The following is a 26,109-nucleotide window of genomic DNA, read 5'->3' as shown; positions in this document are numbered from 1 at the left end:
GTAGTCAGGGCCGAACCCGGGTCTCTAGCAGCAAATGTCCCGCTAGCGAGAATGTGGTTGAGAGGGAAAAAATGGATCGGGCATGATTGAGTGGCGGAGCAGACTCGATGGGCCGAATGGCCTAATTCTTCTCCCGTGTATCTTATGATCTCCAGACTTCGACACAGACTTCGACACAGGAGACGGTGATACGAGTGGAGGCACGATAGGTAGCAAGATCTCGTTATCCCCCAGGGCTGCTCATCATTAAATGGAATAATCGCTCATTTCTGCTCATCGTCACAAATGTCAACGGTACACTTACTCAGATGCAGCAGACACCTGGAGGACTCTTTCCCCCGCAAAGTTTCAATCCATTATTGCAGTGACATGGACATTGAAAACTTAAAATTAAATAAAATCCAGAGCCACAAGTTTAGCCGAAAAGATTTGCGTTCAAACATTCTCTTTGCAGGTTTAGTTCTCGAGTAATAGCTATATTTAAGAGGGAGTTAGATGTGGCCCTTGTGGCCAAGGGGATCAGAGGGTATGGAGAGAAGGCAGGTACGGGATACTGAGTTGGATGATCAGCCATGATCATATTGAATGGCGGTGCAGGCTCGAAGGGCCGAATGGCCTCTACTCCTGCACCTATTTTCTATGTTTCTATGTTTCTCATGCAGCGTGGAAACAGGCCCTTCAGCCCAGCTTGCCCACACCGGCCAACATGTCCTGGCTACACTAGTCCCACCTGCCTGCGTTCAGCCCGTATCCCTCCAAACCTGTGCTCTTAAAGATAGCGGAGTCAGGGGATATGGGGAGAAGGCAGGAACGGGGTACTGATTGGGGATGATCAGCCATGATCACATTGAATGGCGGTGCTGGCTCGAAGGGCCGAATGGCCTACTCCTGCACCTACTGTCCATTGTCTATAACAATGTTTAACGAAGGAACTGCAGATGCGGGAAAAATCGAAGGTAGACAAAAATGCTGGAGAAACTCAGCGGGTGCAGCAGCATCTATGGAGCGAAGGAAATAGGCAACGTTTCGGGCCGAAACCCAAAGGGTTTCGGCCCGAAACGTTGCCTATTTCCTATTGCCTTTCCTTCGCTTCATAGATGCTGCTGCACCCGCTGAGTTTCTCCAGCATTTTTGTCTACCTTATAAAACAATGAGTTCACACAACAATAGACAACAGGCGCAGGAGTAGAGGCCATTCGGCCCTTCGAGCCAGCACCGCCATTCAATGTGATCACGGCTGATCATCCCCAATCAGTACCCCGTTCCTGCCTTCTCCCCACATATCCCCTGACTCCACTATCTTTAAGAGCCCTATCTAGCTCTCTCTTGAAAATATCCAGAGAACCGGCCTCCACCATCCAGTGCCTCACCACTCTCTGTGAGAAAAAGTGTTTCCTCGTCTCCGTTCTAAAATCCATTCACGTGTATAGGTAGGGAAATAACGTTTAGTGTTTAATTTTTAAAGCTATATGTATTTATTCTGTTTTTTTATTAACTGCACTGAAGGGAACTGATTGAGAAACATTTTTTTTCGTGTCATCTTGTGTATGTAAGTACTCAGTTAAAATGACATTACTGAATACTGAACTGCAAGGTGGAGCCACAAAATCCGATCAAGGATAGTCCGAGGGTTACCAAAGAGCTTTGTAACTGGAGACAATTTAAAACGATACCAAGCCAATTAATTCGGTAGGCGGCGCGACTCTCATCAGCAGCGGCCTCTGCAGCCCGTCCGCGTTTTTTATTATTTTTTGTCTGTGTTTTTGTGTAGTTTTTTTTTTTTTTTGTTGGGGTGTGTGTGTGGGGGGGTGTGGTGGGGTGGGAGGGAGGGGGTAACTTTTAAATCTCTCCCTGCACGGGAGACCCGACCTTTTCTTTGTCGGGTCTCCGTTGTCGTTGGGGCTGCAACGTGGAGCGGCCTCCAACAGGAGAAGACCGGGGGCTCTGGTGCCGACTCACCTCACCGTCGCGGAGCTGGCCGAGTCCAGAGCGGGTGGAGCGGTGGTGGAGCGCTGCTGCTGCTGCGGCCCGACCTCCGGAGATTCGGAGGCTGCAACTGCGGGTCTGGCGGACGGCGGCACCGGGAGCCCGCGGGTCCCTGGAGGGAGACCGCTTTTCAGGGCTCCTGCAACGGCGACTTCTCCCGCCCGAGTTGCGGGGTCGAAGAGCTCCTGGAGCGGGGCCTCACAGCACCGCCCCGCGCGGCTTGGAATGGCCGCGGGACTCTGCGAGCGCACGCCGGGGGCTCTAACATCAAGACCCGGTGTGCGACCTCGCACCACCCGGCGTGGCTTTAATGGCCGCGGGACAATCGCCATCGCCAGCCGGGGGCTTTGACTTTGACTCTGACATCGAGGGGGTGGAGAGTGCAGTGGAGAGATAAGTTTTTTTGGCCTTCCATCACAGCGATGTGATGGATGTTTATGTAAATGATGTTGTGTCTTGGGTCTATTTGTTTGTAATGTATGGCTGCAGAAGCGGCATTTCGTTTGGACCTCAAGGGGTTCAAACGACAATTAAATTGAATCTTGAATCTTGATCTTGAACCTTATTAACCTGCACGTCTTTGGAATGCGGGAGGAAACCGAAGATCCCGGAGAAAACCAATGCAGGTCACGGGGAGAACGTGCAAACTCCGCGCAGACAGCACCCGTAGTCTGGATGGGACCCAGGATGAGGCAGCAACTCCACAGTGTCACATCCCCACTCTGCTACAAAGCGCATATCAATGATAAACCACTGAGAATGGGCAAGGAAGGCCCACACTAATACAAGTCTTCAGCCCTAACTCCAAAACAAAACTGCCTCACTGCTTCCCTCTGAGGAATTGTTTCTTAAGATGCTGAAAGAACAGACTGAATCCCAACCTGTCTTTGACTTTGGTTCTAAGACTCTTTCTCCTCGAGAGCTCATATTACCGCTGCTGGATGATTCTGCTGCAAAGCTTTCTTTTCCCATTGAAATCAATTAACTGTGAGCAGGCGATTCCAACCCGACATTTGAATATGGATTCAACCAGCAACAGGGAAACTGCTGAGCTGTTAACATCTGCCTTCCTTTCATTTAAGCCTTAATTTTTTTTTTTAAAGAATGCATCTGTCCATGTCAGGAAAAGTTGACCTTTGAACACGAGCAGCGCAAGAATAAATGCGTTATTGGCTGGACTGCAGATGCGGAAGTTCGTTGTGATGCATTTTATTTTGCGTGGCCATTAGTATCAGGCCAGTGGCTGGGAATGCAGTACTGGCTGTGAAAGGGCTTTCTCCTTCTCTGTTCCAACGTTACAGCTGTTCTGTATTCTCTCCGCCATCCTGCTTAAGGGCCTGTCCCACTGTACGAGGTTTTCCCCTGATTCGAACTCAGAGAATGTCCCGTCGCTGGTCCATAAGAGTTTGTGGATGTCTCGTAGATTCAAGAATCAAGTGAGTTTATTGTCATGTGTCACCTGTATAGGACAATGAAATTCTTGCTTTGCTTCAGCACAACAGAACATAGTAGGCATTGACTACAGAACAGATCAGTGTGTCCATATACCATTGTATAAATATATAACCATATAACCATATAACAATTACAGCACGGAAACAGGCCATCTCGACCCTTCTAGTCCGTGCCGAACACATAATCTCCCCTAGTCCCATCTACCTGCACTCAGACCATAACCCTCCATTCCCTTCCCATCCATATAACTATCCAATTTATTTTTAAATGATAAAAACGAACCTGCCTCCACCACCTTCACTGGAAGCTCATTCCACACAGCTACCACTCTCTGAGTAAAGAAGTTCCCCCTCATGTTACCCCTAAACTTCAGTCCCTTAATTCTCATGTCATGTCCCCTTGTTTGAATCTTCCCTACTCTCAGTGGGAAAAGCTTATCCACGTCAACTCTGTCTATCCCTCTCATCATTTTAAAAACCTCTATCAAGTCCCCCCTTAACCTTCTGTGCTCCAGAGAATAAAGCCCTAACTTGTTCAACCTCTCTCTGTAACTTAGTGGCTGAAACCCAGGCAACATTCTAGTAAATCTCCTCTGTACTCTCTCTATTTTGTTGACATCCTTCCTATAATTAGGCGACCAAAATTGTACACCATACTCCAGAATTGGCCTCACCAATGCCTTGTACAATTTTAACATTACATCCCAACTTCTATACTCAATGCTCTGATTTATATACACAGATGAACAAATAAACTGATAAAGTGCAAATAACAGATAATGGGTTATTAATAGTCAGTTTTGTCCGAGCCAGGTTTAATAGCCTGATGGCTGTGGGGAAGTAGCTATTCCTGAACCTGGTCGTTGCAGTCTTCAGGCTCCTGTACCTTCTACCTGATGGTAGCGGGGAGTTGAGTGTGTGACCAGGATGGTGCGTCTCGTACGAGTAGCGGTAGGTACTCGGGAAATACGGTAAACTAATGACGTTTTTTTCAACTCTGTGAAAAATGTCCACAAGTAAAAAAAATACTCGCGATGAAAAAAATGGTTACTTTTTACTCGTACGAGCCGCTACGGGACATCCACGAACTCCTACGGACCCGCGACGGACATTCTCATGAAGTGGTCCTACTTGCCCCGCTAAAGTGCATCTGGCTCACCACCTTTGCCAAAGCTGCTTGAAGCAAGATTCACGCGGCTAATTGTACCATAGGTTCTGCAGGCCACTGGTACCTCCTTGTTGCATAGAGGGTGGACAGAAATGCTGGAGAAACTCAGCGGGTGAGGCAGCATCTATGGAGCGAAGGAATAGGTGACGTTTCGGGTCTCGACCCGGAAGGGTCTCGACCCGAAACGTCACCTATTCCTTCACTCCATAGATGCTGCCTCACCCGTTAAGTTTCCCGAAACCTCACCTATTCCTTCTCTCCATAGATGCTGCCTCACCCGTTGAGTTTCATAGAAACATAGAAACATAGAAATTAGGTGCAGGAGTAGAGGCCATTCGGCCCTTCGAGCCTGCACCACCATTCAATATGATCATGGCTGATCATCCAACTCAGTATCCCGTACCTGCCTTCTCTCCATACCCTCTGATCCCCTTGGCCACAAGGGCCACATCTAACTCCCTCTTAAATATAGCCAATGAACTGTGGCCTCGACTACCCTCTGTGGCAGAGAGTTCCAGAGATTCACCACTCTCTGTGTGAAAAAAGTTCTTCTCATCTCGGTTTTAAAGGATTTCCCCCTTATCCTTAAGCTGTGACTCCTTGTCCTGGACTTCCCCAACATCGGGAGCAATCTTCCTGCATCTAGCCTGTCCAACCCCTTAAGAATTTTGTAAGTTTCCCAAAACATCACCTATTCCTTCGCTCCATAGATGCTGCCTCACCCGCTGAGTTTCTCCAGCATTTTTGTCTACCTTCGATTTTTCCAGCATCTGCAGTTCTTTCTTAAACACTCCTTGTCGCATAGTTTCGGTTTTAGTTTAGAGATACAGCACCGAAACAGGCCCTTCGGCCCACCGAGTCCGTGCCGACCAGCGATCCCCGCACACTAATACTATCCCACACACACTGGGGACATTGATCATATTGTTTACAGAGTACAATGTTTACATATTCTGTTGTGCTGCAGCAAGTAAGAATTTCATTGTTCGATCTGGAAACTAAAACACTCTGGACTCTCTCTTGACTTTTAGTTTAGAGGCACCTGTACAACGTGGAAACAGGCCCTTCGGCCCACCGAGTCCGTGCCGACCAGCGATGCCCGCACATTAACACTATCCTACACCCACTAGGAACAATTTCTACATTTACGCCAAGCCAATTAACCTACAAACCTGCACGTATTTGGAGTGTGGGAGGAAACCGAAGATCTCGGGGAAAACCCACGCAGGTCACGGGGAGAACGTGCAAACTCCGTATACAGTCGGAATTGAACCTGGGTCTCCGGCGCTGCATTCGCTGCGAGGCAGCAACTCTACCGCTGCGCCACCGCGATCGAACACGGGGCCTCTGGCGCTGTGAGGCAGCATCTGGCAGTTTCTAGCTGTGACTGGATCCAATGAAATTCTGTGCTTTGCATACAACTGGATGCAGGAAGATTGTTCCCGATGTTGAGGAAGTCCAGGACAAGGGGTCACAGCTTAAGGATAAGGGGGAAATCCTTTAAAACCGAGATGAGAAGAACTTTTTTCACACAGAGAGTGGTGAATCTCTGGAACTCTCTGCCACAGAGGGTAGTTGAGGCCACAGTTCATTGGCTATATTTAAGAGGGAGTTAGATGTGGCCCTTTTGGCTAAGGGGATCAGGGGGTATGGAGAGAAGGCAGGGACGGGATACTGAGTTGGATGATCAGCCATGATCATATTGAATGGCGGTGCAGGCTCGAAGGGCCGAATGGCCTACTCCTGCACCTAATTTCTATGTTTCTATGTTTCTATGTTTCTAACTCAGTAAAACTTTACTGCACAAGGATTTGCAAGTGCAGGACTTGTAAGGATTGTAGTCCGAGAGGTAAATTGAAAAGAGTGCAGAGTAGATTTACGAGGATATTGCCAGGACTTGAGGGCTTGAGCTACAGAGAGAGATTGGGAGGACGAGGAATTGACTCCTTGGAACTGAGGGGTGATCACATAGAGGTATAAAATAATGAGGTGAATGGATGGAGAGAATGCACAAATATTTTATCCTGTATGGGGAATTAAAAACTGGAGGGCATTGGTTAAAGATAAGAGGGGAAAGATTTAATAGGAACCTGAGGAGAAACCTTTTCACACAGAGTGTGAATGTGGGTGTACGGAACGAGCTGCCGGAGGAGGTAGTTGAGGTTGGTACAATAACATTTAAAAGACACTTGGACTGGTACATGGTTTAAGGTGGCACGGTGGCGCAGTGGTAGAGTTGCTGCCTCACAGCGCCAGAGACCCGGGTTCAATCCTGGCTACGGGCGCTGCCTGTACGGAGTTTGTACGTTCTCCCCGTGACCTGCGTGGGTTTTCTCCAAATGCTCCAGTGGATGCACAGAGTCTCTTGCCCAGAGTAGGGGAATTGAGGACACAGGTTCAAGGTGAAAGGTAAAAGATTTAATAGGAATCTGAAGGGTAACCTTTTCCACACAAAGGGTGGTGGGTGTATGGAACGAGCTGCCTGGAGGAGATACTCTCTAGAATTTAGAAGATTGAGAGGGGATCTTATAGAAACTTACAAAATTCTTAAGGGGTTGGACAGGCTAGATGCAGGAAGATTGCTCCCGATGTTGGGGAAGTCCAGGACAAGGGGTCACAGCTTAAGGATGAGGGGGAAATCCTTTAAAACCGAGATGAGAAGAACTTTTTTCACGCAGAGAGTGGTGAATCTCTGGAACTCTCTGCCGCAGAGGGTAGTTGAGGCCAGTTCATTGGCTATATTTAAGAGGGAGTTAGATGGGGCCCTTGTGGCTAAGGGGATCAGAGGGTATGGAGAGAAGGCAGGTACGGGATACTGAGTTGGATGATCAGCCATGATCATATTGAATGGCGGTGCAGGCTCGAAGGGCCGAATGGCCTCTACTCCTGCACCTAATTTCTATGTTTCTATGTGTAGGGGAATTGAGGACCAGAGGACATAGGTTCAAGGTGAAAGGTAAAAGATTTAATAGGAATCTGAAGGGTAACCTTTTCCACACAAAGGGTGGTGGGTGTATGGAACGAGCTGCCAGAGGAGGTAGTTGAGGCTGGGACTATCCCATCATTTAAGAAACAGTTAGACAGGTACATGGATAGGACAGGATTGGAGGGATAAGGGCCAAACGCAGGCGGGTGGGACTAGTGTAGCTGGGACATGTTGGCCAGTGTGGACAAGTTGGGCCGAAGGGCCTGTTTCCACGCTGCCTCCGGGTGCTCCGGTTTCCTCCCACATCCCATCAACTCCACTCCGCCATTCAATCGAGGCTGATCCATCTCTTCCCTCTAGACCCCATTCTCCTGCCTTCTCCCCATAACCCCTGGCACAAAAGCGAATGGAATAAGGAACAATGGAATGGCAGAGAAACACTTTCACCTCCACAAAAATTAGTGTTGCCCTTCTGTGGGAATGAGACCATTGAATTATTTACACTGTATTGAACGCACAAGTTGTCTGTGGCGATAAGCAGCAAGGGTCTGTGGTTAGCGCTATCATTAAAAAGCTTACTTCCCACCTCATAGAAACATAGACAATAGGTGCAGGAGTAGAGGACATTCGGCCCTTCGAGCCTGCACCGCCATTCAATATGATCATGGCTGATCATCCAACTCAGTATCCCGTACCTGCCTTCTCTCCATACCCTCTGATCCCCTTAGCCACAAGGGCCACATCTAACTCCCTCTTAAATATAGCCTCAATGAACTGTTCCTGGCCTCGACTTACCCTCGGTTTTTTTCCCCCTTATCCTTAAGCTGTGACCCCTTGTCCTGGACTTCCCCAACATCGGGAGCAATCTTCCTGCATCTAGCCTGTCCAACCCCTTAAGAATTTTGTAAGTCTCTATAAGATCCCCTCTCAATCTCCTAAATTCTAGAGAGTATCATCAGACTCATCACTTCTTGCATGTGAGAGCTGATCTTTAATATTATGTTAAATATTTTTACAATAAACATCAGTAGAAGCTCCCATTTTTTTTTTTTACTTGAATGGAGATTTAACTATGAAGTGATCCTGTAGGTTTGCAGTTCCATCTGAAATTAAGTGTCCCAGCTCTCAGGGTTTGGTAGAACTGTCGGTTTGATCTCCGAATGCTTTTCATGTGAAGTCGCCTTGTATTTTTACACCGAGTTGAGGTCCTGTAAACTGCAACTGAATCTCAATAGTGAAGCCAGCACATATGCAGCCAATCTAATTACCCTGGCTGCATCAGTAATCTTCAGCCCACGATACTCATTAAACATCTCTCTTTATTCCAGCAACTGCTGCTTAAAAAAAAGTCACATTTATTTGAAGCCAAGCTGGAAGACAAAGTCCCTCAAACTTTCCCCAGGTAAACTTTACTGAGTGAATATATATATATTTTTTCAAGCAGAGAAGCTGTGCGTGTGCATGTGTGGGTGTGCGTGTGTGTGTGCGTGTGAGTGTGTGTGTGCACGCGTGTTCGCATCTGAGCATGTGTGCGTGTGTGTTTTTGCATGTGGTGTGCGTGTGCGCGCGCGGACGTGAGTGCATGTTGTGTGTGCGGGTTTTTGCGTGTGGGTGGTGGGGGTGGTGTGTGTGTGTGTTTGTGCATGGTGTGTGTGCGGGTTTTTGCATGTGTGTGTGTGTGTGTGTGTGTGTGTGTGTGCACGCATGTTCGCATCTGAGCATGTGCGCGTGTGTGTTTTTGCATGTGGCGTGCGTGTGCGCGCGCGCGGATGTGAGTGCGTGTTCATGCATGTTGTGTGTGCGTGCAGATGTGAGTGTTTGCACGTGTACGTGTGCACGCCAGCATGCGTGTGAATGTTTGTTGACACGCGTGCATGTATGGTTACGGGCATTATTGCGTGTCCCTCCTTGAAATGATCAGTCAGCCACACGTGATGTTTGGGGCATCTTTGGGCACTTGCCCAGCCTAGATAATGGATGTGTTCTGCCACTATTCACAGTGCCACATGGTACAATGTTGGTGGAATACCCAACAATAGAAATTTGCGAACCTTTGCTGTAAATTGCATGAATTTGTTTCCACACATTCCACGTGTGAAGTTTGCGTGGGACATGATTACAACTGGACCATCGTGGAGGAGTCCTGGCCTCCACCCAAAATGCCACCTGTCCATTCCCTCCACAGATGCTGCCTGACCCACTGAGCTCCTCTGGGGGGGGGGGGGTTGGGGCCAAACGCAGGTAGATGGGACGAGTGTAGATGGGACATGTTGGCCAGTATGGGCAAGTTGGACCGAAGGGCCTGTTTCCATTCTGTCTCACCGTTTCCACTAGTGGGAGAGTCCAGGACCAGTCACAGCCTCAGAATTAAAGGACGTTCTTTTAGGATGGAGATGAGGAGGAATATCTGCTCTCCCATAGAGGGAGTACAGAGAAGGTTCACCAGACTGATTCCTGGGATGTCAGGACTGTCTTATGAAGAAAGACTGGATAGACTTGGTTTATACTCTCTAGAATTTAGGAGATTGAGAGGGGATCTTATAGAAACTTACAAAATTCTTAATGGGGTTGGACAGGCTAGATGCAGGAAGATTGTTCCCGATGTTGGGGAAGTCCAGGACAAGGGGTCACAGCTTAAGGATGAGGGGGAAATCCTTTAAAACCGAGATGAGAAGAACTTTTTTCACACAGAGAGTGGTGAATCTCTGGAACTCTCTGCCACAGAGGGTAGTCGAGGCCACAGTTCATTGGCTATATTTAAGAGGGAGTTAGATGTGGCCCTTGTGGCTAAGGGGATCAGGGGGTATGGAGAGAAGGCAGGTACGGGATACTGAGTTGGATGATCGGCCATGATCATATTGAATGGCGGTGCAGGCTCGAAGGGCCGAATGGCCTACTCCTGCACCTAATTTCTATGTTTCTATGTTTCTATCTTTAGCCAGAGGGTGGTGAATCTGTGGGATTCTTTGCCACAGACGGCTGTGGAGGCCACAAGTCAATGGATATTTTTAAGGCAGAGATGGATAGATTCTTGATTAGTACGGGTGTCAGAGGTTATGTGGAGAAGGCAGGAGAAGAATGGGGTTAGGAGGGAGAGATAGATCAGCTGTGATTGGATGGCGTAGTAGACGTGATGGGCCGAATGGCCTAATTCTACCCCTATCACTGAAATGACCTTATGACTCAATTCTTGAGCCTCCTTATCTATGGAGGATTCTTCAGAAGGAGCCAAAGGGCGTAACGCAAATTGGAGGAACAATACCTCATATTTCCCTTGGGCAGCTTACAACCCAGCGGTGTGTAGATAGACTTCTCTAACTTCAAGTCTCTCTCTCTCCCTCACCCATCCCAGTTCTCCGACTAGTTTCACTGCCCTCCTGATTAAATATTACCGTTCCTACACCTCGATGTCACCTTCCCCATCACTCAACAATGATCCGTGCTCCATTTCCTTGGACAACATCCCCCTTTTCACACTTGACTCTTCCATATCTCTAAGAGTTGCTTCCGAAAGAACTGGCAGATGCTGGAAAAATCAAAGGTGGACAAAAATGCTGGAGGAACTCAGCGGGTGAGGCAGCATCTATGGAGCGAAGGAATAGGTGACGTTTCGGGTCGAGACCCTTCTGGAAACTCAGCGGGTGAGGCAGCATCTATGGAGCGAAGGAATAGGTGACGTTTCGGGTCGAGACCCTTCTGGAAACTCAGCGGGTGAGGCAGCATCTATGGAGCGAAGGAATAGGTGACGTTTCAGGTCGAGACCCTTCTGGAAACTCAGCGGGTGAGGCAGCATCTATGGAGCGAAGGAATAGGTGACGTTTCGGGTCGAGACCCTTACGGGTCTCGACCCGAAACGTCACCTATTCCTTCGCTCCATAGATGCTGCCTCACCCGCTGAGTTTCTCCAGCATTTTTGTCCACCTCCCGTATCTCTAGGTCTCCCTCTCCCCTGGGTCTCAGTCTGTAGAAGGGTCTCGACCCGAAACATCACCCATTCCTTCTCTCCAGAGATGCTGCCTGTCCCGCTGAGTTACTCCAGCATTGTGTGGACTGTCTCCAAAGAATGTGATCCACAGTACCTTTCCTCCATGTAATTAAATTCATTAATGACAGAAATGAGTCGCAGAAGCTTGTTAATATTAATGATCTCACCTGATTATCACCTAAACTGTGTTGAGAGTAGAATGTGGATGTTTTAATTATTAACCACAATAAGACTGAACATTAGAACTGAGGATTCAAGTAGCTGATTGCTTTTAATCTGTGTGTGTGTGTGTGTGTTTGATTTTACCTAAGAAAAGCAAATGAGCAGGATTTTAAAAGCTCTAATTACAAATTTTGTTTTGCTTTTAGCTATTAGTTGAAGTACTACATTTTATACGTGTGTGTGTGTGTGTGTGAGAGAGAGAGAGAGAGAGAGAGAGAGAGAGAGAGAGGGGGGGAGGGGGAGTTTTGAGAGGTGGAGAGAGAGGGAGAGAGAGAGAGAGAGAGAGAGAGAAGAGAGAGAGAGAGAGAGAGAGAAAAGAGAGAGAGAGAGAGAGAGAGAGATTCGAGAGAGAGAGAGAGAGCCAGGGGGAGAGAGAGGTTTAAGAAAGAACTGCAGAGTCTGAAGAAACATAGAAACATAGAAAATAGGTGCAGAAGTAGGCCATTCGGCCCTTCAATGTAGTTGAGGCCACAGTTCAATGGCTATATTTAAGAGGGAGTTAGATGTGGCCCATGTGGCTAAAAGGATCAGGGGGTATGGTGAGAAGGCAGGTACGGGATACTGATTTTGGATGATCAGCCATGATCATATTGAATGGCGGTGCAGGCTCGAAGGGCCGAATGGCCTACTCCTGCACCTATTTTCTATGTCTATGTTCTATGTTTCTATGTGTGTAGGATAGGGTTAATGTGCGGGGATCGCTGGTAGATGCGGACTCGGTGGGCCGAATGGCCTACTCCCAGAAGGGTCTCGACCCGAAACGTCACCTATTCCTTCGCTCCATAGATGCTGCCTCACCCGCTGAGTTTCTCCAGCATTTTTGTCTACCTTCGAGAGTGTGAGAGAGAGAGAGAGAGAGCGAGAGAGAGAGAGAGAGAGAGAGAGAGAGAGAGAGAGAGAAAGGAAGAAAAAATGCACACTCAGTAACCATTCACAACATATAACAAATTAAATATTCATGGAGTGTACTTTCAAAATCAAATCTCAGAGACACATCAGATGGGAATGCTTACCATTTCAAAACTGTCAGACGCTGCATCTCTCAACATCCAGAGACGTTCCTACAAAGGACTGCTTCGGTTTTCCGAGGCATTTGCTCCCCTGCAGATATCGGACATGAAATCCTCTCTGCCGGGCCAAACGCAAACTCTTAAATACACAAGTCGTAGGAGCAGAATGAGGCCATTCCCCTGACTCCACTATCTTCAAGAGCCCTATCTAGCTCTCTCTTGAAAGTATCCAGAGAACCGGCCTCCACCGCCCTCTGAGGCAGAGAATTCCACAGACTCACCACTGTCTGTGAGAAAAAGTGTTTCCTCATCTCCGTTCTAAATGGCTTCCCCCTTACCTGCCTTCACCTGAGAGGCCGGTTCTCAGGATGCTTTCAAGAGAGAGCTAGATAGGGCTCTTGAAGATAGCGGAGTCAGGAGATATAGGGAGAAGGCAGGAACGGGGTACTGATTGGGGATGATCAGCCATGATCACATTGAATGGCGGTGCTGGCTCAAAGGGCCGAATGGCCTCTACTCCTGCACCTATTGTCTATTATCTATTATTCTTATTTCAATCCCACACGTAATCACTTACTGCTCGAAAAATTATTTTTTTCTCTTGCATTTGGTTATTCTACCTGTCATTTTAAATCTGTGTTCTCTGATAACCAGCCTGCTGCCAATTGGTAATACCGTCTCCTGATCTACTCTATCAGCTCTGTAGGAGCAAAGAGGTCCTTCTGCAGTTGTACTGGGCCCTAGTGAGACCACACCTGGAGTATTGTGTGCAGTTTTGATCCCCTAATTTGAGGAGGGACATTCTTGCTATTGAGGGAGTGCAGCGTAGGTTCACCAGGTTAATTCCCGGGATGGCGGGACTGTCATATGCTGAGAGAATGGAGCGGCTGGGCTTGTATACTCTGGAGTTTAGAAGGATGAGAGGGGATCTTATCGAAACACATAAGATTATTAAGGGTTTGGACACGCTAGAAGCAGGAAACATGTTCCCGATGTTGGGGGAGTCCAGAACCAGGGGTTTAAGAATAAGGGGTAAGCCATTTAGAACGGAGATGAGGAAACACTTTTTCACACAGAGAGTTGTGAGTCTGTGGAATTCTCTGCCTCAGAGGGCGGTGGAGGCCGGTTCTCTGGATACTTTCAAGAGAGAGCTAGATAGGGCTCTTAAAGATAGCGGAGCCAGGGGATATGGGGAGAAGGCAGGAACGGGGTACTGATTGGGGATGATCAGCCATGATCACATTGAATGGCGGTGCTGGCTCGAAGGGCCGAATGGCCTTCTCCTGCTCCTATTGTCTGTTGTCGATCAAAACTGAACATTTCTAGCAACTTTTAACAATGTGGTTTCAGGAGAACATCTTCACTGTCTTTGTTCTCTGAACATCAGGCTTGTAAATCTTTCACAGAGAATCATCAACATTTTAATGGCTGCAAATGCTCACATTACTGTCAAGTCTGAAATGTTTAATTGGCTTGTACACCGGCAATGAGACAATGAAATTCTTACTTGCTGCAGCTTAATGGGGTCTATAAAACAACACACGCAGATAAATCTATTATAATCAATAATACAAATTAATACAGAAATTAATAATCAATAATACTGGGTGATGAGTAGTGACAGTGTCAGGGGTTGTGGGGAAAGGGGTTAGGAGGGAGAGATAGATCAGCAATGATGTACATATAGATTGGGTGAATCAAATTGGCAGGGGTGCTGAGGAAGAGGATTTCTTGGAATGTATGCGGGATAGTTATCTAAACCAACATGTAGAGGAACCAACGAGAGAGCAGGCTATTCTAGACTGGGTATTGAGTAATGAGGAAGGGTTAGTTAGCAATCTTGTTGTACGTGGCCCCTTGGGCAAGAGTGACCATAATATGGTTGAGTTCTTCATTAGAATGGAGAGTGACATTGTTAATTCAGAAACAAGGGTCCTGAACTTAAAGAAAGGTGACTTTGAGCGTATGAGACGTGAATTGGCCAAGATTGACTGGCGATTGATTCTTAATGGGTTGACGGTGGATATGCAATGGAAGACATTTAAAGACTGCATGGATGAACTACAACAATTGTTCATCCCAGTTCGGCAAAAGAATAAATCAGGGAAGGTAGTGCGTCCGTGGATAACAAGGGAAATCAGGGATAGTATCAAAACAAAAGATGAAGCGTACAAATTAGCCAGAAAAAGCAGCCTACCAGAGGACTGGGAGAAATTCAGAGACCAGCAGAGGAGGACAAAGGGCTTAATTAGGAAAGGGAAAATAGATTATGAAAGAAAACTGGCAGGGAACATAAAAACTGACTGCAAAAGCTTTTATAGATATGTGAAGAGAAAAAGATTAGTTAAAACAAATGTAGGTCCCTTGCAGTCAGAAACAGGTGAATTGATCATGGGGAACAAGGACATGGCGGACCAATTGAATAACTACTTTGGTTCTGTCTTCACTAAGGAAGACATAAATAATCTGCCGGAAATAGCAGGGGACCGGGGGTCAAAGGAGTTGGAGGAACTGAGTGAAATCCAGGTTAGCCGGGAAGTGGTGTTAGGTAAATTGAATGGATTAAAGGCCGATAAATCCCCAGGGCCAGATAGGCTGCATCCCAGAGTACTTAAGGAAGTAGCCCCAGAAATAGTGGATGCATTAGTAATAATCTTTCAAAACTCTTTAGATTCTGGAGTAGTTCCTGAAGATTGGCAGGTAGCAAACGTAACCCCACTTTTTAAGAGGGGAGGGAGAGGGAAAATGGGGAATTACAGACCAGTTAGTCTAACGTCGGTAGTGGGGAAACTGCTAGAATCAGTTATTAAAGATGGGATAGCAGCACATTTGGAAAGTGGTGAAATCATTGGACAAAGTCAGCATGGATTTATGAAAGGTAAATCATGTTTGACGAATCTTATAGAATTTTTCGAGGATGTAACTAGTAGAGTGGATAAGGGAGAACCAGTGGATGTGTTATATCTGGACTTCCAGAAGGCTTTCGACAAGGTCCCACATAAGAGATTAGTATACAAACTTAAAGCACACGGTATTGGGGGTTCAGTATTGATGTGGATAGAGAACTGGCTGGCAAACAGGAAGCAAAGAGTAGGAGTAAACGGGTCCTTTTCAGAATGGCAGGCAGTGACTAGTGGGGTACCGCAAGGCTCAGTGCTGGGACCCCAGCTATTTACGATATATATTAATGATTTGTACGAGGGAATTGAATGCAACATCTCCAGGTTTGCGGATGACACGATGTGAGGAGGATGCTAGGAGGCTGCAAGGTGACTTGGATAGGCTGGGTGAGTGGGCAAATGCATAGCAGATGCAGTATAATGTGGATAAATGTGAGGTTATCCACTTTGGTGGCAAAAACAGGAAAGTAGATTATTCTCTGAATGGTGGCCAATTAGGAAAGGGGGAGATGCAACGAGACCTGGGTGTCATGGTACACAAGTCATTAAAAGTAGGCATGCAGGTGCAGTAGGCAGTGAAGAAAGCGAATGGTATGTTAGCATTCATAGCAAAAGGATTTGAGTATAGGAGCAGGGAGGTTCTACTGCAGTTGTACATGGTCTTGGTGAGCCCACACCTGGAGTATTGCGTACAGTTTTGGTCCCCTAATCTGAGGAAAGACATTCTTGCCATAGAGGGAGTACAGAGAAGGTTCACCAGACTGATTCCTGGGATGTCAGGACTTTAATATGAAGAAAGACTGGATAGACTTGGTTTGTACTTGCTAGAATTTAGAAGATTGAGGGGGGGATCTTATAGAAATTTACAAAATTCTTAAGGGTTTGGACAGGCTAGATGCAGGAAGATTGTTCCCGATGTTGGGGAAGTCCAGGACAAGGGGTCACAGTTTAAGGATAAGGGGGAAATCTTTTAGGACCGAAATGAGAAAAACATTTTTCACACAGAGAGTGGTGAATCTGTGGAATTCTCTGCCACAGAAGGTAGTTGAGGCCACAGTTCATTGGCTATATTTAAGAGGGAGTTAGATGTGGCCCTTGTGGCTAAAGGGATCAAGGGGTATGGAGAGAAGGCAGGTACAGGATACTGAGTTGGATGATCAGCCATGATCATATTGAATGGCGGTGCAGGCTCGAAGGGCCGAATTGCCTACTCCTGCACCTATTTTCTATGTTTCTATGTTTCTATGATCGTATGGTAGAGTAGACTCGATGGGCCGAACGACCTAATTCTGCTCCTATTACTTATGACCTTATGAACCAGGCCATGATAGTGGGAAACTGAAGTTTGCAGTGTACCCAATGCAAAGTCCATCGTAGATCATAGTTTGCAGAAGTGGGACTGAGGTCAGTGGGTGCAGTGTTCAACTGGTTGTTGGGAAGAAGCTGTTCTTGAACCTGGAGGTCACGGTTTTCAGGCTCCTGTACCTTCTTCCCCGTGGAAGCAGGGAGATGAGAGAGTGACCAGGGTGGTGTGGGTCTCTGGTGATGCCTCCTGTAGATCCCTGTGATGGTGGAGAGGTCAGTACTTGTGATGGACCAGGCAGTGTCCACTAGTCTCTGTCGTCTCCTTTGTTTCTGAGCGTTTGAGATACGAGTAATATATATATATGTCTACAGATTGGCATTCAACACTTCTGTTTTCGATGTTACCTGTGGATAGGGTGAACTGTTTTAAATATCTGGGAGTCCACATCTCTGAGGATATGACATGGTCATCACACGCCTCAGCACTCGTGAGTAAGGCAAGGCAGCGCCTTTACCACCTCAGGCAATTGAGGAAATTCAGAGTGTCTCCGAGGATCCTCCAGTGCTTCTACGCAGCGGCGGTGGAAAGCATCTTGTCCGGGAACATTACCATCTGGTTTGGGAATTGCTCTGCCAAGGACAAGAAGGCTCTGCAGAGAGTAGTGCGTTCAGCCGAACGCACTATGGGAACTTCACTCACCCCCCTGCAGGAACTATACAACAGGAGGTGCAACTCCAGAGCAAATAAAATCATGGGAGACCCCTTCCACCCCTGCAACGGACTGTTCCAGCTGCTACGGTCAGGCAAACGCCTCCGTTGCCATGTGGTGAGAACGGAGAGGTTGAGAAGGAGTTTCTTCCCAGAGGCCATTCGGACTGTAAACGCCTATCTCACCAGGGACTAACTCTACTGAACGTTTTTCCTTCTATTATTTATTATGTAAAAGAATATGTGTGTTATGATTGTGTTTATAATTTGTTTGGTTGTTTGTCTTTTGCACAAAAGTCCGCGAGCATTGCCACTTTCATTTCACTGCACATCTCGTATGTGTATGTGACAAATAAACTTGACTTGACTTGACTTGACTACCTACTACTAGTGACATTTGTCCTTTGTCTTCCCCAGCCATTGTCTTCCAAGATGCTGCATTGTGTCTGTCATTGGCTGAATGCTGTTTATTCTCCCTCTCGCCTTTACACACCTCAACGCATCAGCTCTTCTTTGCTCTCAGTAACATTGTGTTTGGCCTTTCTTGCATTTGTGTTCTCACTATACAATGAAGTCAAAATCTCCCAAATCTTTCCTCCCACTGGTGGCGCAGCGGTAGAGTTGCTGCCCGACAGCGTTCACAGCGCCAGAGACCCGGGTTCCATCCCGACTACAGGCGCTGTCTGTGCGGAGTTTGCACGTTCTCCCCGTGAACTGCGTGGATTTTCTCCGAGATCTTCGGTTTCCTCCCACACTCCAAAGACGTGCAGGTTTGTAGATTAATTGGCTTGGTGTAAATGTAAATTGTCCCTACTGCAGTTGTACAGGGTCTTGGTGAGACCACACCTGGAGTATTGCGTACAGTTTTGGTCTCCAAATCTGAGGAAGGACATTATTGCCATAGAGGGAGTGCAGAGAAGGTTCACCAGACTGATTCCTGGGATGTCAGGACTGTCTTATGAAGAAAGACTGGATAGACTCGGCTTGTACTCTCTAGAATTTAGGAGATTGAGAGGGGATCTTATAGAAACTTATAACATTCTTAAGGGGTTGGACAGGCTAGATGCAGGAAGATTGTTCCCGATGTTGGGGAAGTCCAGGACAAGGGGTCACCGCTTAAGGATGAGGGGGAAATCCTTTAAAACCGAGATGAGGAGAACTTTTTTCACACAGAGAGTGGTGAATCTCTGGAACTCTCTGCCACAGAGGGTAGTTGAGGCCACAGTTCATTGGCTATATGTAAGAGGGAGTTAGATGTGGCCCTTGTGGCTAAGGGGATCAGGGGGTATGGAGAGAAGGCAGGTACGGGATACTGAGTTGGATGATCAGCCATGATCATATTGAATGGTGGTGCAGGCTCGAAGGGCCGAATGGCCTCTACTCCTGCACCTATTGTCTATGTTTCTATGATCGTATGGCAGAGTAGACTCGATGGATTTCCTCCCACACTCCAAAGACGTGCAGGTTTGTAGATTAATTGGTTTGGTGTAAATGTAAATTGTCCCTAGTGTGTGTAGGATAGTGTTAGTGTGCGGGGATCGCTGGAAGATGCGGACTCGGTGGGCCGAAGGGCCTGTTTCCGTGCTGTATCTCTAAACTCAACTAAACTAATTAAGTCGTCTAATAATTAAAACTTTTCCAAACTCTCGATTCTATTTTGCTGAGACACTTTTGTTTCCGTCTTACCTGGATGTCAAGTTATAAATAACCCGCATATATTATCATGCGGAATCCCTTCTTTAATCATTCCCATTAGTTTAGTGTAGTTTAATGTCACATGTACCGAGGTACAGTGAAAAGCCTTTAGTTATGTGCTAACCAGTCACCGGAAAGACAATACATGATTACAATTGAGCTGTACAGATACAGGATAATGGGAATAACGTTTAGTGCAAGATAACGTCTGATTGAAGATAGTCCGAGGGTCTCCAATGAGGTGGATGGGAAGCCAGGACCACTCTCTGGTTGTGGTAGGATGGTTCAGTTGCCTGATCACAGCCGGGAAGAAACTGCCCCAGAATCTGGAGGTGTGAGTTTTCACACTTCTGTACCTCTTGCCCGATGGGTTGCACATCCACGCCTATAGTTCCTCTTGATAGAAACATAGAAAATAGGTGCAGGAGTAGAGGCCATTCAGCCCTTCGAGCCTGTACCGCCATTCAATATGATCATGGCTGATCATCCAACTCAGTATCCCGTACCTGCCTTCCCTCCATATCCCCTGATCCGTTGAAATCCGATGCTAAGTCACGTTTCCGAGTCCTTCACGGGATATCTTGGAAGTGCCGGATCTTTTAACGTGGTACACTCAGACTCCTCGACTGCGCTTCGAGGAGAGTGTCTGACTGTTGCCGATAGTGGCAATGCGTCCTCACCTAATACGTCTCTGAGGAGCCGCGAGCAGATGGTTTGATCAGACGCGGATGTCATTTTCTGTGCAGAGATCTGAAGATGACTCAATGCAGAGTGATGTTATTAGAGGCATGTGTCAGCGTTGTCAATGTGAGACATTGACGTTCCCAGCCCTGTCATTACGTTCAACACACATTGTCTGATAAGACTTCCGGGGATAAATTGGAAAGAGCCATGGGAATTATTGGAGGATCTTGGACAATACACCACACACACCCTTCAGCAACAGATTGGTTCCACCAAGATGCAGCACAGAACGCCACAGGAGGTCCTTCTTCCCTGTGGCTATCAAACTGTACAACTCCTCCCCCCTCTGGCATGGGGTAGACTGACTCCCCCCCCACCTCACCCCCCAATCTTTGCCCATCCCCAATCCTAGGCTTTCCACTCGTCACTCTCATTTCATTTTTCTTGTTGTGTTTTTTGCTGATGGCTCTCAAGTTGCTGAGTCTGGCCAATCTCAGCAGGTCATTTGTCCTGGTGGCCTATAGAGGTTGGATGGTTGGGATTGGATATGTTGAAGTGATCACACCTCATTGGTACACAGCTTGCTTGTGTTTTCCAGTCATCCTCCACAGATGTCTTTGCCATCTTGGTGTCATTGTTAATGACCTGATGTGAGGCCAACTCATTATCTCCTCCATCCACCGAGCTCATCTACTCATGACTAATGGCTCCACAACCTCAACACTTCTCTACTCTAATACCCCCCCCACCTCACCTGCCTTCCATTTGTTCCCTGAATAAAAATCCAATGCATCGAACGCCTGGTTATACCCAAGCCCCTTACGTCAAGTCTCGAGCCAAAACATCACCCATTCCTTCTCTCCAGAGATGCTGCCTGTCCCGCTGAGTTACTCCAGCATTTTGTGTCTATCTTTGCTTACAAACAGTGTGTGAAATATAGCGTGGTGTGGTGTGGTGCGGAGTCATGCATTTAGGTAGTAGGAGAGAATGGGGAGAGAATTCTCGGAAATCGGAGGGGCAAAGGGACTTGGGCAGGATTCCCAAAAGGTTAATTTGCGAGTGGGATCGCGGTGAGTCAGGGAGGCAGACGCAATGTTGAGGTTGGTGGTGCGAGCTTTCAAACTGCAGCTTCTTCTGCTGGACAGGGTGGGGGGGGGGGGGGGGGGGGGGGGGGGGGAGAAGGAATGATCGGGGTAAGAGACCAGAGGGGTTTATTGTCATGTGTCCCAGATAGAACAATGAGATCTGTACTTGCTACAGCACCACAGAATGTGTAAGCATGGTACACTGTAAACAATGTGATACGGGCGAGAGAAAAACAATCAGCGTTTGCAAACATACACAGACTCACAAATACACATATATAGCGATCATAGATATATACGCAAAAATAACCATCCAAAGAAAATTCTGGGACAAGTCTTTGATGATGTTGGCTGCTTTCCTGAGGCAGCGAGAAGTGTAGATGGAGTCGATGGTGGGGAGTGTGGTGTGTGTGGGACTGGGCTACATCTACAATGGTGGGGAGTGTGGTGTGTGTGGGACTGGGCTACATCTACAATGGTGGGGAGTGTGGTGTGTGTGGGACTGGGCTACATCTACAATGATGGGGAGTGTGGTGTGTGTGGGACTGGGCTACATCTACAATGGTGGGGAGTGTGGCGTGTGTGTGATGGACTGGCCTCTGTTCCCTTCTCTGTAGTTGCTCAAAGAGCTATAATGTCCACAGTGTGTATGAAACATAGAAACATAGAAACATAGAAATTAGGTGCAGGAGTAGAGGCCATTCGGCCCTTCGAGCCTGCACCATTCGCCATTCGATATGATCATGGCTGATCATCCAACTCAGTATCCCATACCTGCCTTCTCTCCATACCCTCTGATCCCTTTAGCCACAAGGGCCACATCTAACTCCCTCTTTAACTGCTCTCTTTAACTGATATTCCATCTGTTTCTGCTAATTCATACACTCAAAGTTGATTTCCCCGACACTATGGTCGGGAGACAGTAACTTTGAGCACGTTTTTGATTAACAACACCATAAATATAAAAACAACCCATATTCTCCGGGTCATTTAATGAACTGAGCCTGTGTGTCATTAGTCGAATATGGCCTAATCAATGGACATAAACATTGACTGCCCAGGATTTAAATGGGGAAATAGACAGAGGAAAATAACAATCTCGGCTCAGTTTTCAATTTTCAGTTTCCAACCCGGGTTGGTGCCGATCCCTTGTTCCCGATCCTTTGTGATTTTTAATATATCCTTTAGAGAGTTTATTGTCGCTAAAATTCTTAAGGGGATGGACAGGCTAGATGCAGGAAGATTGTTCCCGATGTTGGGGAAGTCCAGGACTGTCTTATGAAGAAGACTGGATAGACTTGGTGTATACTCTCTAGAATTTAGGAGATTGAGAGGAGATCATATAGAAACTTACGAGATTCTTAAGCGGTGGACAGGCTAGATGCAGGAAGATTGTTCCCGATGTTGGGGAACTCCAGGACAAGGGGTCACAGCTTAAGGATAAGGGGGAAATCCTTTAAAACCGAGATGAGGAGAACTTTTTCCACACAGAGAGTGGTGAATCTCTGGAACTCTCTGCCACAGAGGGTAGTCAAGGCCACAGTTCATTGGCTATATTTAAGAGGAAGTTAGATGTGGCCCTTGTGGCTAAAGGGATCAGGGGGTATGGAGAGAAGGCAGGGATGGGATACTGAGTTGGATGATCAGCCATGATCACATTGAATGGCGGTGCAGGCTCGAAGGGCCGAATGGCCTCTACTCCTGCACCTATTTTCTATGTTTCTATGTTTCTATGTCATGTGTCACAGATAGGACAATGACATTCTTGCTTGCTGCAGCACAACAGAATATTGTAGGCATAAATACAGAACAGATCAGTGTGTCCATATACCATAGAATATATATCTTTATTCTCTGGAGCGCAGAAGGTTAAGGGGGGGACTTGATAGAGGTCTTTAAAATGATGAGAGGGATAGACAGAGTTGATGTGGACAAGCTTTTCCCTTTGAGAATAGGGAAGATTCAAACAAGAGGACATGACTTCAGAATTAAGGGACAGAAGTTTAGGGGTAATATGAGGGGGAACTTCTTTACTCAGAGAGTGGTAGCGGTGTGGAATGAGCTTCCAGTGGAAGTGGTGGAGGCAGGTTCGTTGGTATCATTTAAAAATAAATTGGATAGGCATATGGATGAGAAGGGAATGGAAGGTTATGGTATGAGTGCAGGCAGGTGGGACTAAGGGAAAAAAGTTGTTCGGCACGGACTTGTAGGGCCGAGATGGCCTGTTTCCGTGCTGTAATTGTTATATGGTTATATATATATATACACACACATAAATAACAGATAAAGTGCAAGAGGCTGGTATAGTTCAGAGTTTGTTTGATGTTGTGTTTAATAGCCTGATGGCTGTGGGGATCCCTGTTCCTGAACCTGGTCGTTGCAGTCTTCAGGCTCCTGTACCTTCTACCTGATGGTAGTGGAGAGATGAGTGTGTGGCCAGGATGGTGTGGGTCTCTGATGATACTGCCAGCCTTTTTGAGGCAGTGACTGCGATAGATCCCCTCGATGGTAGGGAGGTCAGAGCCGATGATGGACGGGGCAGTGTTTACAACTTTTTGCCGTCTTTTACGCTCCTGGGCGCTCAAGTTGCGGAACCAAGCCTCGATGCAACTGGTCAGCATGCTCTCTACTGTGCACCTGTAGAAGTTCGAGAGAGTCCTCCTTGACAATCCGACTCTCCGTAATCTTCTCAGAAAGTAGAGGGCTGATGTGCTTTCTTTATAATTGCATCAATGTTCTGGGATCAGAAGAGATCTTCGGGTATATGCACGCCCAGGAATTTGAAGTTCTTGACCCTCTCCACCATCGACCCGTTGATATAAACGGGACTGTGGGTCCCCATCCTACCCCTTCCAAAGTCCACAATCAGTTCCGTGGTTTTGCTGGTGTTGAGGGCCAGGTTATTGTGCTGGCACCGTTTTGACAGTCTGTCGATCTCACGTCTATACTCTGACTCATCTCCATCAGTGATACGTCCCACAACAGTGGTGTCGTCGGCAAACTTGATGATGGAGTTCGCACTGTGTCCGCCCACACAGTCATAAGTATAGAGTGAGTACAGCAGGGGGCTGAGCACGCAGCCTTGAGGTGCTCCCGTGCTGATTGTTATCGAGGCTGACACATTTCCACCGATATGGATTGATTTTGGTCTATGAATGAGGAAGTCGAGAATCCATCTCATCCTCCAGCTTGGAGCGGAAGTCCCTTTTGACCTTTTTGATGGCCTTACCAAGGTCGTATCTGGACTTCTTGTAGACCTCTGTATCTCCACACCTGAATGCCCGGGGTCTGGTCTTCAGAAGAGTGCGGATCTCATGGTTCATCCAAGGCTTCTGGTTAGGAAACACTCGGAAGGCTTTTGTTGGGATGCAATCCTCCACACATTTGCTTATGAAGTCTGTAGCGATTGTGGCATATTGATTCAGGTCCGTTGCCGAGTCCCTGAACACTGCCCAGTCTACGGACTCCAAACAGTACTGGAGTTGTTTGATTAGTATAGAATAGGAGATGAGGAGGAATCTCTTCAGTCAGAAGGTGGTGAATCTGTGGGATTCATTCACAGTGGGCTGTGGAGGCCAAGTCAATGGATATTTTTAAGGCTGAGATAGATAGATTCTTGATTACTACGGGTTACGGGGAGAAGGCAGGAGAATGGGGTTAGGAGGGAGAGATAGATCAGCCATCATCGTAAGTGATAGGAGCAGAATTAGGACATTCAACCCATCGTCCACAATGCCATTCCATCATGCAGGGAGGATTGGTGCTGGACCTGAGGGTCCGAGTTATACAGAGCTTTGGGAGTTATAGGCAACTCTGTAGGAATATTGATTTGGAATAATATGAGTGAAGCCAAACTGGAATTGCCACAATGGATAATAAGATCATAAGTCATCGGTTCAGAATTAGGCCATTCGGCCCATCAAGTTTTCCATTCAATCATGGCTGATCTACAGTATCTCTCCCACTTAACCCCATTCTCCTGCCTTCTCCCCATAACCCCCGACGCCCATATTAATCAAGAATCTCTCTTGATTAGTTGATTAGTTGATTACTTGATTTGAGTCTGAAGAAGGGTCTGGACCCGAAACGTCACCCATTCCTTCTCTCCAGAGATGCTGCCTGTCCCGCTGAGTTTTGTGTCTATCTGCGGTGTAAACCAGCATCTGCAGTTCCTTCCGACACAAAAACCTATCCATCTCTGCCTTAAAAATACCCATTGACTTATAGTATACACTGTTACTTAAATAGTGCCAATGGTGTGGGAAGTAATATTTGACAAATTTAAACACACAGACTAGCGTTTCTGAGCATCGGTGAATCCTGACCATAAAAGGTGTCGAAGTTCGAATAAAATGTGTCTGTGTGTGATTTACACTTACATCCCACCCACTGCGATTCCATCATTCAGTTGTGTTTCCTGGGATCACCAGACTGATTCCTGGGATGTCAGGACTGTCTTATGAAGAAAGACTGGACAGACTTGGTTTATACTCTCTAGAATTTAGGAGATTGAGGGGATCTTATAGAAACTTACAAAATTCTTAAGGGGTTGGACAGGCTAGATGCAGGAAGATTGTTCCCGATGTTGGGGAAGTCCAGGACAAGGGGTCACAGCTTAAGGATAAGGGGGAAATCCTTTAAAACCGAGATGAGAAGAACAGTTTTTCACACAGAGAGTGGTGAATCTCTGGAACTCTCTGCCGCAGAGGGTAGTTGAGGCCACAGTTAATTGGCTATATGTAAGAGGGAGTTAGATGTGGCCCTTGTGGCCAAGGGGATCAGAGGGTATGGAGAGAAGGCAGGTACAGGATACTGAGTTGGATGATCAGCCATGATCATATTGAATGGCGGTGCAGGCTCGAAGGGCCGAATGGCCTCTACTCCTGCACCTAATTTCTATGTTTCTATGTTTCCCTATAATTGTAGTAATTCTCGTTTCTTCAATGCGACACATTGAAAATGAATAATCAGGACAATCTT

The 26,109-nt window shown here is 46.9% G+C and overlaps 1 protein-coding gene across 3 annotated transcripts in view; it reads left to right on the top strand.

Moving 5' to 3' along the window:
• The window catches only part of rbfox1 (RNA binding fox-1 homolog 1), an 899,382-nt gene that overhangs the window by 469,623 nt on the left and 403,650 nt on the right, over nt 1-26,109 (top strand). For 2 of the 3 annotated variants that reach the window (XM_055651004.1, XM_055651005.1), the window contains exon 3: nt 8,863-8,936. The exons of the other annotated variant lie outside the window; for it this stretch is intronic. The gene's annotated coding sequence lies outside the window, so the exon portion shown is untranslated. The remainder of the gene's footprint in view (nt 1-8,862; nt 8,937-26,109) is intronic. 3 annotated transcript variants of the gene reach the window in all.

This window comes from Leucoraja erinacea, chromosome 20 (genome assembly GCF_028641065.1).
Source record: "Leucoraja erinacea ecotype New England chromosome 20, Leri_hhj_1, whole genome shotgun sequence".
In the NCBI taxonomy this organism is placed as follows: Eukaryota; Metazoa; Chordata; class Chondrichthyes; order Rajiformes; family Rajidae; genus Leucoraja; species Leucoraja erinaceus.
The sequence above is the reverse complement of the archived record's forward strand: the minus strand, read 5'-3'. Positions and strand labels throughout refer to the sequence as shown.